This window comes from Solanum pennellii, chromosome 10 (genome assembly GCF_001406875.1).
Source record: "Solanum pennellii chromosome 10, SPENNV200".
Taxonomy (NCBI): Eukaryota; Viridiplantae; Streptophyta; class Magnoliopsida; order Solanales; family Solanaceae; genus Solanum; species Solanum pennellii.
Window position 1 is genome coordinate 67,207,510 of NC_028646.1, and position 15,767 is coordinate 67,223,276.

At 34.9% G+C, this 15,767-nt stretch overlaps 2 pseudogenes; one reads left to right on the plus strand and one right to left on the minus strand.

The window, feature by feature from the left end:
- Positions 1-1,995: 1,995 nt before the first annotated feature.
- Positions 1,996-3,266, minus strand: LOC107001517 (annotated as a pseudogene).
- Positions 3,267-12,603: 9,337 nt separating this feature from the next.
- LOC107001519 lies at positions 12,604-13,169 on the plus strand (annotated as a pseudogene).
- The last annotated feature ends 2,598 nt before the right edge of the window (positions 13,170-15,767 follow it).

Below are 15,767 nucleotides of genomic sequence, written 5' to 3' on the forward strand. Positions count from 1 at the left end.
AGCTAGGACAGTGAAACAAATTTTTATTTTATACTACATGAAGTTATGTTGAAAATATCACTACAATACTGCTTTGCCATTGAATCGTCTTTATATCATTTTGCAAAGGTGAATATTGTTTGTTGTGGTGAAAAGTTGAATAGAGATATGACGCTCAAAGACATTCAACTTAGATAGAAGTCACACCTTCCGAATTCTGGAAAGTAAAAGACTAAATGGGAGTTGGAGGAGGCTATGACTCAGCTAGGATGCATCAGAAGCGAGAAACTTCAAACTCCACCCAATAAATAACAAGTGTGTGGCTACTGAAATCATGGCTTAAAAGAAGTGAACTACCTATATCACAACAGACTTAAAGACTAATCAGTAGACACTTTTTGACGTGCATAATAATAGTCCCAGAGCTATTAGTACCTTAATTCTCTACTTTATTATCTGCTAACAATCTATGCTTTCGACTTGTATTGTCTAGTTTCCAACGAAATATTATGCTATAGACTTCTATATTAGAAATTTTTTCAGCATGCATCTTATAATAAATTGGGTTTTCTGATTCTCACTAATTTGTATTCCTTTAAAGAGAGATGGAAGTGAGACTATTTTACCTATCAGATTTATTTTAAGATTTATGTATTTAATTAGTCTTAACAGGTCTTTAATCATTATGATCTTGAACAAAGTCTTAGAATCATTAAGATGTATTCTTTTGTGGATAATATTCATTGTCACACTCACCAACTACGACCATTAATCACTTCTTTAATCACAATGACGCGAAGCATCTTCCTGAAATTTAACTCTGAATATGAAATTTTTTGTGAACTTGAGACTCTGTACATATCTTGGTGTTACATAGTTATTTGATTTTCCTTTCGTAGAACACAAGCTATTGTTTGCATTTCACCAAATAACATCTAATACTGAGCTTATCTCGTCAATATCGATTTGTCTCCTATATTTTTAAATCTCATACTCATCACCATGTAAAGTGAAATGACCGATGTTGCAACATTTGGCAACTTGAAACTGAATGATTTAGACCTTAGGTCATCAATTGCATATGTTAATTCATTAAGATTTAAGCATTTAATTAATCATTAAGTGTTGAACAAAGTATTAATATCTTGTCTAGATAATTTACCAATCTATCCACAATCACTAACCATCACCATTATCGTTATCAATTACCAAACACCTTTGTTATCACGACCATTATTGATAACCACACTTTATACAAGCTCATTCGAAGGCAAATATCGTTACACATTCTATCATATACAATAATTACTGAAGTCGATGTTTGGTGCAAACTTATATTATACTTATTGGTTTCAACTTCTACTATATGTTTTGATAAATATACACTTTGAGTTCAAAAATGATCGTGAGCTAGATTTGCATCGTCTAGCTTCATATTACCTATCCTCTAGGAAAAGGCCTTGTAACATTATACATGTGGTGATTAGGAATATGGGTGGGGTTACAATAGTATTTTATAACTTGTAACATTATACTTGGGTTGATCAGGAATACGGGGTTACAATGGTGCTTTATAACTTGAAACATTATACTTGTGGTCATTTGCTTTTCACAAAAAAATGAAATAAATGGAAAATGAGATTATGTGGAGTCATGATAAAAGTTGATGTAGCCAAACAATTGAACTTACAAAATTCCTCTCTAAATAAATTATCTACATGGTTTATTTTCCTTTATAAATAATATAAACATATATACCATATTTCCTTTTGAGCAAAAAAGTTTAATCTCCGAAGCTTAAAAGTCCATATAATCTTAAAGAAAAATTCTTCAAACAAAAGAAATCATTTAATTTTCATATCACCCACTAAAAAGGAAAAGGAATTACATTGATCTGAAATCATATAGTAGCTTCAAGATTGCTTACTATTGATGTGCATATTCCCAATTTATTTATGAAAATAACGAACTCATTTATAAAGCTAAGGAAAAATCTTATAAAGTCAAAAAAATATTCTAATTTCTTGTTGGTTGGGCTTATTGAGCCGTTGTTGACATTTGAGCCAAGATGCTAGCATATTGTACAACAGTATGCCGTGAAGTGTATTGATCAGAGAGGCCAAACTCTGAAAAATTTGGTTCAGCATGCACAAAATGACCTTGTAATGATTTTTTCCCAAGAGTTTCCTTCAATATCTCTAAGAATTCACTCATAATCAGATGTGATGTTTTCCATGAGGAAATCGGAAGATACTCCATCTACATCTTATGAGGCAAGCATTCTCATAAAAATAATATTTTTTTTAACTAGGTAAAGTACAATAATTGAATTCCTCTCCATGAAGTGTAAAAAAACATAATATTTTACAACATAACTATTTCTTTTAAATTTTTAAAAAACGTTTAACTACATTATAAAAAGCTTCAACTGAGAATAAAATCTCTAAAAGTATTTGCATACCTCCATAACTATTCCCCTCAAGTTCTCAGAATTTATTGGAACAACTTTGCCTACTCGCACTCGGAAGTCACCAAGTCGATACTGTAAGTCAATATAATACACACCTCACAATTAAGTGCAAACTTTATTCTGTAAGATTGTAAGTTCTCCATTATCGTTTGCATTGATGATTCGGCTTCCACAATCAGTCTTTTCCTACTAAGTGCCATGTAAAAATTGTCGGGTTGTTCTTGAAGTGAAGCCCCCAAAAAATGTTGGGGAAATTCTGATGCATTTGCTTGTTCTAGTAAAAGAAAAAAAATCATCAACAATCAAATATCGTATATGGCTACAAAAGTACTCTTAAAAATGACAGGATGTTTAAGTTAAAAATGCTAGATATATAGATTATCTTACATTTAGATCTATTCTTGATCCAAAAAATTTCAATACTTCTCCATTTTTTAATACATTATCTTACAAAGGAGAAAAACTTCCCAAGTCCGATCTTTATAATTCATCAAAAGGAGAAAAAAAGGAAGCTCATCTCTTTATATTGCGTTTACAGACATGATTTATTAAGTAATGATGAAATACCTTTAAGCATGGGCTTATAGAAGCAAAAGGTATTTTTCCATCCTCCTTCTTTAACACCATTAATGCTCTCAACACATTTAGATACTTCTATCAGTATTTGACTATTGATTGTTGTACCTGCATTTGGCTGCCAACACAAAACCCTAACAACAAACAAAGTAACAAATTGTACACTTAAACATCCACATCAAAATTTTTCAAAAATGTTATGTTTCTAGTGAATTCAAAATCATTACCATTTGATTGACATGTTGTCGATTGCAAGTACAATTTTCTTTTTCCTCTTAAAGAAAAATTTGTTCAAAAAGAAGAAAAAGTTCATGCTAATACAAGGAAAGATAAGAAAATGAATCTTAAAATCTTTATGTTATAGTTTGAAATTGTCTGAAAGCATAAAGTTGTATTTCTAGTGGAAAAGTACCTTGAACAAAAATCAAAGTCATATTTGACTTTTGTTACTACAATTTCAACAAAGTTACCTTGTATGGTCAAATTTGATAGATAATCAAAATAGTATTTTTTTTTTTTGCTTTAATATATTGTGGAATTAACAGTTTTTCCTAATTAGCATCGAAGATAGAAAGAGAAAATAATAAATATTCATTCTAAAATGTAGGTCAAGATTATATTTGTCTGAATGTATCTAGTCAATATTAATATATTTATTTTTCTTAATTAATATGCCTTTTCTATTATAAAAAAATTTATGCTTTGAAGGATGAAAAAATCTTCCAAGATTTCATGAATGAATATGAATTATTTTTATTAAAATAAAGTTTGTACAATATTTTTTTATTTTTATGATTTAATATTTCTTTTGTATTTTTTAAGTAATTCAAATAGTGTTCTCCTTCCTTGTAGAATCAATAGTTTTTATTAATCTATATTTGTCCTTAAATGTATTTCTTAATAAAAATTCCCTAAAATGGTACTATCTAGTTTACATATTTATTTTGATTAATTAATAAGCCAATTTTAAAAAAAATATGTTTTGAAGGATTAAACAAATCAAAACACTTATACACCGAATATGAATTGTTTATAGTAAAATATAGGGAAAATACACAAGTACCCCCTCAACCTATGCCCGAAATCCCAGAGACACACTTATACAATACTAAGGTCCTATTACCCCCCTGAACTTATTTTATAAGTAATTTTCTACCCTTTTTCGGCCTACATGGCACTAGGTTGAAAAAAAAGTCAACCAGCATTGACCCCACAATATAGTGCCACGTAGGCCAAAAAGGGGGAAGAAATTACTTATAAAATAAGTTCAGGGGGGTAATAGAACCTTAGTATAGTATAAGTGTGTCTCTGGAATTTCGAGCATAGGTTGAGGGAGTACTTGGACATTATCCCTAAAATATATTATATACTATCTTTATTTCATCTTATATAATACAATTCAATATTGGGAGTCAAATAATTTCTTTCAAAATTTCTCATCTACCTTGCATGCTTTTATTACTAGACCCGAAGAAAGAGAGCCTTCAACACAAGAAAAGCAAGGTTTGGATGAAAAACAGAAAGAGCTTTCCTCTTTCTAGTTTAAACTTGTACCAAAGGGAGTCAAGTAAGTACCAATATACCAGGCACATCGCTCCGAAGGTTGTTGTCTCATTGATTTGACATAAATTTTTTCTTTTACTCTTGGCATAAGGGGTTTTAGATTGCCTCCCCTTGACAGGCCCAATATCCATCTCAAGTAAGTTTTTGCACATACAACATTGATTTGTCCCCTATTTTTTTAAAAACACATGCTCATTCCAGTGTAAAATGTAATGAGTGATTTTGCATCATTTGCAGGGATAGTAGCATTACAGTAACTTTAGTCGAAAGAAGTTCATTGCACAAAAGCTAAACTTGAATGATCATGCTGAGGTGATAAATTTATAAGCTAAATTATGCATTTCTATGAACTAGTTAGTTATATAAAATTTAAGAATTAGGAATTTTTAAAATTTTCCCTCTTATTTGAATAAATATATTAATACTTACTTAACAAAGATAAAGGAACTTACACAATTGATGATCTCTCGGATTAAAAGATGAACAAATATAAATTCCCAGGACAGTGAAACAAATTTTTATTTTATACTACATGAAGTTATGTTGAAAATATCACTACAATACTGCTTTGCCATTGAATCGTCTTTATATTATTTTGTGCAGGTGAATATTGTTTGTTGTGGTGAAAAGTTGAATAGAGATATGAAGCTCAAAGACATTCAACTTAGATGGAAGTCACACCTTCCGAATTCTGGAAAGTAAAAGACTAAATGGTAGTTGGAGGAGGCTATGACTCAGCTAGGATGCATCAGAAGCGTGAAACNGTGACTAGAACTCGTTTCAATCAAAAGAACTTCAATCAAAATTTTAAAGTAGTGGTGTCAAAATAAAGCTCAAGCCATTCAATCCACCTAATTCATTCAAGTTTGGATGGATAAAAATTTATCCATCTATTAGCTCAATTTTATTTCACCAACTCATTTCAGTTCATAAAAATTGAATTTGATATGTGGCTCAAATTAATTCACGAGTAATATTATTAAAATATTTTTTAAAATGACATTTCTTTATTTAATATATTATATATAGTCATAATAAAGAAAAGTAATAATTTTGTTAAGAACTAAAAACATAAAAGAACAAAATAAAGGAATTAAGTATTAGTGAGAATTAAGCGCGGATGAGTTATTATGATCCGCATTCTATCTCATTTTAGTCGATATATTTCAACTCAAATAGCCTTTGAATAATCAATAATTCACATATTTATAAACTTGTCTTAATTACATTCGGAAGCTAGGGAAGTAACAAGTACTTGTTTCCAGTTAACGTGAACCCAATAGCTTTGTGTTATGAACAAGCTCCAGCCCAACGTTACACAACCAATTGTTTATTGGGCGGAGAAGAAGCAATAGAACTGGAATGTAGCTCAAAAAGGTTGATTTGGGACCCAAGCCCAATTAACAACAGGTTAAAAAGGACTACGACTTAGAAAATGTATTCATCTTTGATTAAGCAGCTGAATTGGGTGCTTTACTAATTGTATATTGTTGAATATGATATTCTAAGATTGTAAAATTATTTCTATATTACAATTATTGAGGATAAATCTAGTTGAAATCAATAACATATCCGGTGTAGTCCACACGGTGAATCTAATGAGGGTATAGAATACACAAACTTTACCTCTACCTCAGAGTTTGAGATATATTAATATTGTTATCCATAAAAATAATACTAACTAAGAAAGGGTAAAAAACAGAGGAAGGAAAATACAGAAAAGTGAGAATAGGAGATGTTTAGACCATGAAATTTTTTCACTTTTTTTTTGGGAATTCAACTCCGAAAAACACATTTAACCATAAAACTCACACTAAAATTTATCTTCTAAGTAGAATTTCAAAATTTATGAGAAGTTGAAAAATAGCAAAAAGTTGTTTTCACTTCAATAGTAGAGAACAAGGGCTTCAACATGACTCACTTGATCAATTGCAGAGAAAATTCCAAAAGCAAACATATACTTTTACTTTTTATCTACTTTTCTTTGTCTTCCATATGGAATCAGATTTTTTAAAATGTTATGTAATTAAACATTCCTACTTTAATAATGACCCCACTTCTTTTTTAGTTTTCATTGTCATAATACAAATTCTTCATTATTGTTCTGTTTGTTAAGCTTTCCTTTAACAGAAAATTAGTCTCTCTCTCTCTCTCTNAAAAATAATACTAACTAAGAAAGGGTAAAAAACAGAGGAAGGAAAATACAGAAAAGTGAGAATAGGAGATGTTTAGACCATGAAATTTTTTCACTTTTTTTTGGGAATTCAACTCCGAAAAACACATTTAACCATAAAACTCACACAAAAATTTATCTTCAAGTAGAATTTCATAATTTCTGAGAATTTGAAAAATAGCAAAAAGTTGTTTTCACTTCAATAGTAGAGAACAAGGGCTTCAACATGACTCACATGATCAATTGCAGAGAAAATTCCAAAAGCAAACATATACTTTTACTTTTTATCTAGTTTTCTTTGTCTTCCATATGGAATCAGATTTTTTGAAATGTTATGCAATTAAACATTCCTACTTTAATAATGACCCCACTTCTTTTTTAGTTTTCATTGTCATAATACAAATTCTTCATTATTGTTCTGTTTGTTAACCTTTCCTTTAACAGAAAACTAGTCTCTCTCTCTCTCTCTATATATATATAAATATATATATATATATATATATATATATAAGAGTTCAGAATTAATTAATTAATCAGATATGGAATTGTTATCTATTGTTGTGGAAAAGGTAGGACTGCTTGATGCAGCCAATTGCGCGAGGTATTGGGTATTTATTTTACTACAAGAGCAACATCAGATGTATGCATAAAGAATGTGAGAAGCTGAAGAATATCAAAAGTAAGGTCCAGGAAAGAGCGGAAGTTGCCCGGAGAAACTTACAACGCATTTCACACAATGGTGAAGCTTGGTTAACTAGTGTTGATACCACTACTGAACATGTGGAAACTGTAAGGCAAGGTACAACTGAGGTTGAAAGGGGTTGCTTTTATGGTTGGTGTCCAAACTTGAAGTCACGTTACTCGCTGAGCAGGAGAGCTAAGAAAATTACACTGGAGTTGATTCAACTTCAAAGTGAAGGCACCAATCCAAATGCTTTCTCCTTTGATCGTCCAGTTCTAAGTCATGAGGCTATACCTAGTAACGGTGGTGAGGTGTTTGACTCTAGAAAATTCCTAGAGGATGAGGTCATGGCAGCTTTGAAAGATGACGGGGTCACTATGATTGGGATATGTGGTATGGGCGGTGTTGGTAAGAAAACACTGGCTGAAAAAATCAGACAGAAGGCGAAGCAAGAAAGGATGTTCAATGATGTTGTTATAGTAATTGTCAGTCAACAATCAGACCCTAAAAGAATTCAGGGTGAGATCGGTAGAGGAGTCGGACTGACATTAGAAGGGGATGATATGTTGAGTCGGGGAGACCGGCTGTGTACAAGGTTAGTGGAACAGAACAGTCGCATTCTTATAATATATATGAGTGCTGTTATAATGCTGGTACAAGCTGCTAACTTTAAACTCTCAAAAGTGTGGACCGTATCACCTAACAAAACTACTTGTTAAGAAAATAAGTAACTAAAAATATAATTTGATTAAATTACATTTATTATTTAATCTTAATTTAATACTACAACTTGTCCTCTATGTTAGGATCGAATCCATACACACACACTTGATGAATGAAGAACACAATAACTTTCGAGAGAGAGAGATGAGAGATATAGAGAGAGAAAGAGAGAAACCAATATTTCGTGGTAACACCCCGTAAGTAAACTTCCACGGCGATGGGTATATATATTAATAATTCAGAGTATTTTAGGTTACAGAGAATAAATGGAGAATAAATAGTACATCCTAAAATTGAATCGCGTGAACATTAATATATGACAGTACATCAAATATTAATTAGACTCCACAACCTAACAATTCTCCCACTTGGAGACTGATTCAGTCATCCAAAAAATACATTCTCAAAAAAAATCTCTTCATCATCAACATCTTTACCGAACCGCAACATCTGTAGCAACAACTACAGAAGACTAATCGAGGTTTTGCATAACCCCAGTTTCCCAACGTCAACACATTTCGTCAACATGTCTGCCGGGTTCTTTGTTCCCTCTATCTTCTCCAAACACATATCACCATCCTCCACTACCCTGCGAGTGAAATGGTACCGCCTTCTAATGTGCTTTGTCTTCGAATGATAGACTGTATTTTTCACCAACTGTATGGCACTCTGGCTATCTAAGAAAAGAATCTTCTCGCTCTGCTTCTTGCCCAATTCCTCAAGATAATCTGCCAGCTATATCATATCTTTCCCAGCTTCAGCTATTGCCACATACTTAGCTTCAGTAGATGAAAGAGAAACACACTTCTGAAGCCTGGACATCCAACTCACTGTTGTTCCACCTATGGTGTAAACGTACCCGAATGTACTCTTGCTCGAGTCCACATCCCCACCAAGATCAACATCCACAAAACCCTGTTAAGCCACCTTGCCTTTGCCAAAACAAAGTGAAGTACTGGATGTACCTCTCAGATATCTCAGAAGCCACTTCACAGCTTCCCAATGCTCTTTCCCCGGGTTCGCCATTTACCTGCTAACAACTCCCACTGCATGTGCTATATCAGGTCTAGTGCAGACCATAACATACATCAAACTCCCAATTGCTGAAGCATATGGAACAAGTGCCATATGCTCACGCTCCTCGGCAGTCTTGGGTGACTGCTCCTTTGACAATTTAAAGTGATTTGCCAATGGAGTAGTCCTGGGTTTAGCATCATTAACCCTGAATATGCTCAACGCCTTCTCAATGTACAACTCCTTAGATAGATTTAAAGTGCCAACAAATCTATCCCGAGAAATCCTCATCCCCAAAATCTGCTTCGCTTGACCCAAATCTTTCATCTCAAACGCTGCAGGCAACCTTGTCTTCAGATTGTTAATCTCCCTCATACTAGATCCTGTAATCAACATATCATCCACATACAAGAGTAGAAAGACATATGAATCAGTGTATTTCTTGAAGTAACAAGGATCCTTTTCAGCTTTGCAGAATCCACTCTTGGTCATGAAGGAGTCAAACTTTATGTTCCACTGCCTTGGTGCTTGCTTTAGTCCATACAAGCTCCTGGTGAGCTTGCACACCATGTGTTCCTTGCCTGGAACCACAAATTCTTCCGGTTGCTGCATATAGATCTCTTTGTCCAGATCTCCATGTAAAAACGCTGTTTTTACATCCATTTGCTCTAGATGACAATTCTCCTATGCAACAATACTCAAAAGAATTCGAATAGAGGTTGACTTCACAATAGGAGAAAATATTTCAGCATAATCAATACCTTTCCTTTGTGAATATCCTTTAACCACTAAACGAGCCTTGGACCTTCTTTTGCCATCTGGTTCAGTCTTTATTCTGAACACCCACTTGTTCAGCAAAGCTTTCTTCCCTGCAGGTAACTTAGTAACACCCATGTGTCCTTCTACTCAAGTGACCTCATCTCATCATCCATGGCTTGCTCCAACTTGATTGAATCCTCCACCTGTAGGGCCTCATCAAAAGACTCTAATTCCCCCTCATCAGTCAACAATAGATAGTGTAATGAAGGTGAATACCTATCTAGTGCCCTGATGGTTCTGGATGATCACCTTAACACCTGCTCAGGTGTAACTTGCTCCACTTCAGATTCTTCAGTAGGAGTTGGTTGAGTATCTGCTTCGACATCTCTGGGGTTACTCTTCTCCAACTCAACCTCAACTCCCACTTGCTTTGTAATCTCTAGAACCTTCTGCTCTCTGTCCTTGTACAGGACAGACTCATCAAATGTCACGTCACAATGTCTCAGGATCTTTCTGTTCTTGTCATCCCAAAACCTGTAACCAAACAAATCAGAACCATATCCTATGAAGTAACACTTCACAGCCTTGGCATCAAGCTTGTCTCTCTTTTCTGGATCAACATGAACATAAGCAGTGCAACCAAAAGTCCTCAAGTGTGAGTACTTGAGTTCTTTTCCTGTCCACACCTCCTCTGGAATCTTGAACCCTAAAGGAACTGATGGTCCCCTGTTGATCAAGTATGCAGCTGTGCTCACAGCATTCGCCCAAAATGTTTTGGGCATCCCACGGTGTATCCTCATACTCCTTGCACGCTCATTCAATATTCTGTTCATCCTCTCAGCAATTCCATTCTGCCTTGCCTTACTAGGAACTGTTCTCATCAATCTGATTCCCTCAGCTGCACAAAATTCCTTGAACTCTGATTTGTCATACTCTCCTCCATTATCAGACCTTAGGCATTTGACTTTCAAACCGGTCTGATTCTCAACTTCAGCTTTCAACTTCTTGAACGTTGCAAACACATCTGACTTATTCTTCAAGAAGTAAACCCATACCTCATGCTGGAATTATCAATGAAGGTAACATAGAATCTGGATTCTACAAGTGATGATACTGGAGATGGTCCCTAAACATCTGTATCGACCATTTCCAACTGCACATTCTTTGGCTTTCCAGGAGTCTTTGTGAAGCTTACTCTTTTCTGTTTGCCCATAACACAGCTCTCGCAAAGATCCATATCAACAAACTTCAGACCCTCTAATGCTCCTTTTGCAACCAACATCTTCATTCCTTTAGCACTCATGTGTCCAAGTCTGTTGTGCCACATACATGAACTGGAAGCACCTTCAGCAACAACGACCATGTTAATACACCCTGTAGTGGTGTACAAGGTTCCAAATTTTGTGAGATGAATGGAAAGATGCACCAGAATCCAAAATCCATGATTCAACTGGGCTGTTCTCACAAAGGATTGGAGCATCCCCAATGTCCTCTGCTGAATTTACAGAATTATTGTCATCTCCAGATTTTTGATTCTGTTTCTTCTTTGGCTTTGTATAGCTCGTCCGAAAGTGCACTTTTTCTCTACAGTTCCAACAAGTCACGTTTGATCTGTTCGGAGATTTTCCTCGATTCTTTGATTCTGATCGACCATGTTGATTTTGGCCTTTCGTCTTACTTCTCCCCCTTCGGTCAACGCTGAGAGCACTGCCCGATGAATCTCCCACTTTTCGTTTGCGAATACTTTTGCTAAGGACAACATCACGGATTTCATCACACTTCAGTTTTTCAGATCCATGATAACTCTAATGGCAGCAACAACAGTATCACAAGACTTGGGCAGAGATGACATCAAAATCAACGCCTTAATTTCATCTTTGAAATTAATATCCACAGAATTAAGTTGACTCACAATCATATTGAACTCATTTATATGATCAGAAACAGATTCATTCTCAGACATCTGTAAATTGAACAATCTACGCATCAAATATAACTTGTTCATCACCGATGTTTTTTCATACATGTTTAACAATGCCTTCAACAGATCGGACGTAGTCTTCTCCTTCACGATGTTGAACACCATGTTTCTCAAAAACTCAACCGGATAAACCCTAGATCCTGGAGATCCTTGATCTTCCACTTCTCCTCCATCATGGATTCCGGCTTCACCACGGTCAACGGTTCGTGAAGATCTTTCTGGTACAGATAATCTTCTATCTGCATCTTCAAGAAACTAAAATCGGATCCATCAAACTTCTCGATTCCAAGCTTCGAACTATCTATCTTCAGTGATTGTGTTTAATCTCTTTAGCTCTGATACCCGTCGTTAGGATCGAATCCACACACACACACTTGATGAATGAAGAACACAAGAACTTTTGAGAGAGAGAGAAAGAGAGAAACCAATATTTCATGGTAACACCCCGTGAGTAAACTTCCACGGCGATGGGTATATATATCAATAATTCAGAGTATTTTAGGTTACAGAGAATAAATGAAGAATAAATAGTACAACCTAAAATTGAACCGCGTGAACATTAATATATGACAGTACATCAAATATTAATCAGGCTCCACAACCTAACACTCTACTCATACACTCCAAATAAATATCAATCTCTTTGTATACGATTAATGCATTCTTTCTCAAGAAATTAAGAGATGGGAAAAACAAGTCTAGTTCTATTGCTTTGCTTCATATTTGTTATGGCCATGCCAATGGCTCAAGGTGTTGTATTAGGTTCCAAGGCTGTTGAAAAATGGTTCAAGAAACTTCCTCATGCAAAGCAAAAGGTAACTAAATTTCATTTCTATTTTCACGACAAAGTGCGAAAATTCCAACTGAAGTCCAAATAGCCCAATCCAACATGACTGCCAAATACTCAACTTCCTTTAGGTCTGTTACAACGATAGACGACCCACTAACAGTTGGACCAGAGTCTAACTCGACAATAGTGGGTCGAGCCCAAGGGATTTATGGTTCAGCTGATCAAGATAAGGGTGCCCTTCTCATGATGCTAAATTTTTGTGGTCACAACTGGAAAGTATAATGGGAGGACATTCAGTATTCTTGGCCGTAATGCATTTCAAAACTATCGCGAAATGCCAATTGTTGGTGTTTTTCGGTTGGCTCAGGGAATTGCCAACGCGAAGACTTATTGGTTCAATAGGACCAGTGGGATGCTGTTGTTGAGTATAATGTTATGGTTCTACATCACTCACATTAATTTGATTATTTGAAGCTTTAATTTGCTTAATGTTGGTGTTCATTTGATGATATTGGATGGCACATTAACTTCTCAATTACTAAATAATCATTATGTTGCAAAAGGAAGTTAGTTGGCTGATGCTGAAGCCATCAATTTGCTACTCTTGATCTTTCCCTTATATAATATCAACAAAAATCATTTTCTTTTGGGAGATGGCAATGGACTCAACTTCTTTCTTCCTATTTTACTGTGACCAAACTTCTAATAATTTTATGAGATAATGCACAACTACTCCCTCAACTTATGCCCGAAATCTTAAAGACACACTTATACTATACTAAGGTCCTATTACCCCCTGAACTTATTTTATTAATAATTTTTTACTCCTTTTCGGCCTACGTGGTACTATCATGTGGTCCCTACGCTGGTTGACTTTTTTTTTTTCAAGTTAGTGCCACGTAGGCTGAAAAGGGGTAGAAAATTACTTATAAAATAAGTTCAGGGGGTAATAGGACCTTAGTATAGTATAAGTCTGTCTTTGGGATTTCGGGCATAGGTTGAGGGGGTACTTGTGCATTTTCCCTAAATATGTATATAGGGCAACAATAGTTTGGTCTTAAAAAAAATAAATTTTTTGCTTCTATTTCTGTTTTTCTTAAGTAGTAGAAATTTTTAAGTTCCTGCAACAACCTCCAATCTAGATCCTAACAAGTACCAAATTCGGATTAATAGATAGACACAAAAAGAGGAAATAAAGAGCAACCTAATGGCCTCACCTCATTAATCCATCAAGAACCCAACTCTTACGAAGACCAGCTCGAGGGAATCAATAACCCAAGCAACCCTCATTTCTAAACAATGCTCAACAAAATTTTACAAAGCTTTCAACACTCACACAAGGAGTTTAGGTTTACAACCACAATATTCAAAATCAGTATCCTTTTAAATGAACCTTAAGAAACCTATTTATAGTGTTAGGACTTGTTACATAAATGAGCCCAAAAGTGACCCTAAAATAGGCCAATGGGCAAGCCAAATCGGGCTCGCCAAACGACTCGACAATCCGCCAAATGAGTTTGGCGAGAGCCCTGCTCATTGGCTTCTCCTTGGATGGCTTGTTGTAACTTTCGGTGGTTTGGGGTTCATAGGGCGATGTACCAAATATCCTATACGCTCGCTGAATGGGCAACCTTTCTTTGCATCTCATTGGATCCGTCGGCGATCCTGGAACCCTCGCCAAAGGGGTTCAGCGAGTCGCCAAAATGGCTGGCATCTCGCCGAATGGAGAAGCACTTTCCTTTACTCCTCCTTGCCTCGTTGGATGTAACAAATCGAAATCCATACTATATTAATAAGAGCACTAGAACAGGATTACAACCTTAAGATTCTAATTGAAATAATCAAACTATCGAATTACAATGAAAATATTGAAATAACGAGTAATTAAAGATGAAAGAAGAATGGAGATAAAGACTTAGATTCTAGAAGAAGAGGAGAAGACAAACATTTCTTCAATATGCATAAACCCTTCTTTCCAACTCATTTTGTCTTTAAACCAAATGCTAATTGGGCCTGGATCCCAAATAAAACACTTCAATATTTTACTCGGCCCAATCTCATTTCTCAGTTCTAACTCATAGGCCCTTATAGAGTTAGCTTGGTTCACAACAATACACACCAAGGTAACAAACTGAAATCCTCACTATATTAATAAGAGCACTAGAATAGGATTACAACCTTAAGATTCTAATTGAAATAAACTAACTACCAAATTACAATGGAAATATTGAAACGAAGAGTAACTAAAGATAGAAGAAGAATGAAGATGAGGACTTAGATTCTAGAAGAAGAAGAGAAGACAAACATTTTCTTCAATATATATAAACCCTTCTTTCTAACTCATTTTGTCTTTAAACCAAATTATAACTGGGCCTGGATCCCAAATAAAACACTCCAATATTTTACTCGGCCCAATCTTATTTTTCAGTTCTAACTCATAGGCCCTAATAGAGCTAGCTTGGTTCACAACAATACACTTGTCTCCAAAAAGAACCTTGTTCTCAAGGTTCGAGTCAGGATACATCATCCGGCAATATGGAGTATAATAAACTCGTTTAGAACAGGCAAAATTGTGTAGGAACCATATCATAATTTGGTTGGTAGCTTGGAGAAGTCTAGGCATGGTTGCATAATTCTTGATTAGCTTTGGAACATGGCAGCGATGTTTAATAATTTGAAATATGTCCAAAAGAGAAATGCACCTAAACATCTGACCCAAACTTATGGAAGCAATACTAGCAACAACATAGGAGACCTTTGACATATTTACTAACAGCAACCAACACATATGGCTAACAAGAGCTGCAATTCCCTTCGTACTCCATTTTGCCTTCATATTGGTTCTTTTATGATCAATTGAAATGTTCACCTTCAAGAGTTGATGAATAGTGTTAGAAGCTAACCTTCCCCCGAACCTCTGCATTGAAACTGACATCAGCCAACGACCACACTCTCTCTGAATTGCAGTAAAACTCTTCGACATTACCAAATGGAGTTCATGTACAACCTGCCCTGCAACCATACACTTGTTCAAAAGGATAACAAAACTAATGGAGT